A 4,122-nucleotide genomic window follows, 5' to 3' on the forward strand; every position below is an offset into this window, starting at 1 on the left:
TGTGTCGGTTTCAGTGGATTGGGTAGGAGATAGTGGTTTGGTAGTAAATGGAGGTTCGGTACACTACTAGAAAAACAACCTTTTACGACGTGCAATGCGTGTCGTAAAACACTCAGACGACACGCAAATGCGTGTCAAGGAAGGCCCTGTCATAACGAGAGACGAAACGCTTTTGCACGTCCTCTATAGACGACGCGCATTTCCGATGCGCATTTACGACGCCCATTTATGACACGCAATGCGTATCACTAAAGCCGCTATCAAGAAAGGCCATGTCATAAATGAAGATGACACACATTTTTGCGTATCGTAATTTTAAATTTTTTTAAAAAAAATATATATTTATACATTTACTAATTTTCAAATTAAATTTGCATTTCGTATGTCATAATAGAAAATAAAATAACCTATACAAAAAATACAATTCATTGCACAAAAGTTAATGTCATACAAATAATCATTCCAATAATAAAAAAATGTAATACATCAAATGTGAAAGAGATGAAAGTCATCAACAAATAATAGTTGAACTACAAGAACTTGTTGCTCACCTTTACAACATCCTGAGCTACTTTTCTTGACACTATGCACATCAACAAGACCTACAAATTTGAATAATGCAACCATTAGAGTTCAACTTCTGGCTAGCACTCTAACAACCCTACTGAAAAAGGATTCGATAAAGGTGGATAATACCAACAACAAAAGCTTCAATAATCACCCTGAAATAAATATATACAAACTACTTACAGTTAAATAATTAAGGGAATCAGATATGTAGGGATGCTTGGGGGAATAAATCCCAGGTACAGATGCAACCAAATGTCTCGCAACAATGTTGAAATCAAACTTAGCTAATTCCAATATCCAATGGGCTTGATCAGGAGCACCAACTAACAAAGTTTCCATGAATCCAACAAGTTGAGCAGCAAAATCGGATTTTGAAGGTTATCAAAAGGATTACCTCATCTTCATCACCCACTATTTCAATGCTCGGTGATAAATTGCATCACCTTTGCAATAGAGTACCCTGCCCCACAATGGAACTGCACTAGAAATCTCCCAAATGACTCCCTTAAAAGAAGAAAGAGCTTCCAACAATAGTGATTCGCTATAATACAATAAATTGGATGGTGATCACAAATTAGGAAAATTGGTAACTATCAACTAGATTCAAGTATGAAGCCAATTAAAACAAGAATTCAATCTAGTTATTTTTCCTACTTGTAATGTTCATCAAGTTTTAACTAGTTATCATTTTTTTTTCAAATACTAATAATCATCATCTAATTCTGGGGTCAAAATTACCCTACAAAATGGAAGAAATAATTAATAAAAGAAAACGTTAAAGAATAGTTAAGACAAGGTATTTTTGGCACATGAAAAATAAAGCTAACCATACATGACTAAATCACACCAAGGGTAAAAATGGAAATCCCAATTCAACGATGTTCCACTTCCATGAGAGAATGCAATTTTGAGACGCGATGCCTAAAGGCGAAAACAGGGAACACCAGTTAGCCATCTTTTAGCCTCATACATCTCATTCCATGCTTGAACTATTTCATCAATTTTAAAACCAAGACCTGAAAAACACTCATACAAAACATTCAACTTTGGACTAAATATAGTAAAAATCAGAAAAGCACAAGGAATTTTTTGTAATTTACTTGAAACTTGTCTAAATTACCTGCAGAAGTTGTCCCATTTGAGCAATGATTCTTTATAATTACTGCAAGATCTGTTGGTGATGAAACCGCAAGCTAAAATGTTTCAACAGCGGCAGCTAAATTTTTTTCCCATGTTGACAAATCCATTTTGAATTCACCAACAGATCTCTCATAAAGCAAAGTCCCCCATAAAATATACATCTGAGATCTCAAATGAGCAGCTTGTTCAACAGCTTCATCAGTAGACACTTCTTTCAAGCATATCACTAAATTAAAATTGTCATAAATGCAATAGCTTAACAAAAAAAAATAATCCATATAATTTAGATACTCAAACTTACATTTAAAAAACTTGGTACAAAGTTCTAGAATCATTTAGTCATGTGTAGGAAAGGATCTGCAAGCCTGACATAAGTAAATCCCTTAAACGGGTTTTCCTTAAATTTGGGACTCGCAGCAGGGGAATCCAGAAGCAGGGGTAAAATTGTCCAATAATCTTCAAAATTCACAATGCATTGCTTCCAAGCTACTTGTGGAACAAAACTTGGCTTTATTTCTCTACCCTCCAGTTTCCTCTAATTAATCAATTTAAACCAACCATGTTTTTTTATTTCATCACCTCCACCTACCCCAATCCCAAGTTGCCTGCTTTAATCCTTCTGTAACAACTATTTTTAGAAAAAAAACACCATTATTAAGCAACAACTATAAGAGATGGAAATTCATAGAATTTGTGCTTATTCAAGGTAATGATACATAAGTAATTTGACATTTGTCTAGATCAATCAAGCTTTTCTAGATTTGATTGTTTTGACCCAAAATACTATGAAAATCCCAATTGAAAGAAAAGCACAAGTAAATTACCTCTCCACCAAGTTAAGCTAGGTCACCCAAAGAAGTCAAAGAGGTGTCATGGAACGTCGATCTACCAAGAACCTTAATCATATTAGGCTCCACCATATGCTTCCCTCCAAGTATCTTCAGTATCGTTGTTTTTCCTTTTCTTTTAAAATTCAATAAAAACTTCATGATCGATATGGATAGAATTGAAATTGAAAAAAGGAGGACAGAAAGGGACGAACCTATCCTATTCAAGAACATTTGAAGGCATCAGGCTTAGTTGGCTACTCTGATGACTCTGTGCCTGGACTCACTAGACCATCCGCATAAATAGTGGTGGTAGGGGTGAAGACCACGGTTCTTAGAGTGATACCGACAGATTTCTTCATGAAGCATGTTAGAAGTTTTTAGGGCATAGTGCGTAAGAGGGAGTATGTGAGAAGGGTTTTTAAAGCACAATGCAAAAGAACCGATTGATATCTTGAGATAGTGTGCGAGAGATTTAGGAGACGGTGGGGAAGAGGGAGTACTAAAATTTACATGCCACAAATAGAAGAGATCGAAACCAGAGGGTGAGGAAGATCCCAACAATCGATTCTGAGATATTATGCGCCAAAAGGAAGGTCCAAGCAACTGATTTCTACTTCGATGGAAGAAGAATCGATGACTACTTCATTTTCCAATTATATAGAATTTAAGGGTTTTATGGAGATTCATATATAGAGATGGTCGTGAATGCGGAGGAGATGGAAAAGAGGTGGAGTCACCGATGATGTTTGAGGGGGGTGGCGTAGAGTATCATTCTTAAGGCTTAGGGAAAAGAGGGAAACAAAAATGGGGGAGAAAAAGGAGCGCGCATTTCTAATTTTTAGGATTTCCATCTCCTGCCCATAGATACTAAAGGAGGCGCACCTTTACCTAAAAAAATTATAAAACGAAACCTAATTTTACGTCACGCAAAAATGCGTAATCTAAATCCTTTAAATTTTATTAGAGATGACGTTTTTTTTACGAGACCTACTTTTGTGTATCATACATTCGTGCGTGTCATAAATTGCGTGTCCTTAAAGGCCTGTTTTCTAGTAGTGCTAGTGACTGGGGGTTCGGTTGTGACAGGGGGTTCGGTTGTGAATGGAGGTTCGGTTGCTGAAGAACGAGCCCCCATATCAGATATGTTGGTTCATACTCCAGTAGTGGTTGTAGAAGTGGCTTCAGTAAACATTGGAGCAGAAATAGGAATGGTAGTGGATGGTTGAAATGTACTGATAGGAAAAATAGGAGGGATAGAAACAGTAACAAAAATTGGTGTAGGAGAAGGTGCTTTGGACCGAACATGTACCTTAGGTGTAGGGGAGCGAGGCGGTGTATCACCATGAGCCAATGCCTCCTCGTCAGAGTTTTCGCTCTCTGAGTACGTGTGAGTAGAAGGTTTGGTGGTAGGAAGAACATACTCAGAATCTGAATCACTGGAAGATTGAAGAATGAGTCTCCGGGCTATCTTCTTCAACTTCTTCTGCTTGGGTTGGGAAGGAGCAACTTTTTCTGACTTTCGCTTCTTGGGAGTTTGTCCCTTGGATGGTTTAGTGACCCTCACCTCCTTCTGAGTTTCTGG

General features: G+C 37.1%; 1 long non-coding RNA gene across 2 annotated transcripts; it reads right to left on the bottom strand.

Moving 5' to 3' along the window:
• Positions 1-420: 420 nt before the first annotated feature.
• LOC122196692 (uncharacterized) lies at positions 421-3,353 on the bottom strand. Of its 2 annotated transcripts, XR_006188719.2 has the most exons (7): positions 2,753-3,353; positions 2,535-2,673; positions 2,012-2,338; positions 1,691-1,936; positions 1,403-1,586; positions 751-1,111; positions 421-602 (listed from the first exon to the last, which is right to left on the bottom strand). It is a non-coding gene; the product is annotated as an uncharacterized LOC122196692 (long non-coding RNA). The 2 variants fall into 2 exon arrangements; XR_006188718.2 differs by having other exon boundaries at positions 2,535-3,353.
• Positions 3,354-4,122: the final 769 nt, after the last annotated feature.

Source organism: Lactuca sativa, chromosome 2, assembly GCF_002870075.4.
Source record: "Lactuca sativa cultivar Salinas chromosome 2, Lsat_Salinas_v11, whole genome shotgun sequence".
NCBI lineage: Eukaryota > Viridiplantae > Streptophyta > Magnoliopsida > Asterales > Asteraceae > Lactuca > Lactuca sativa.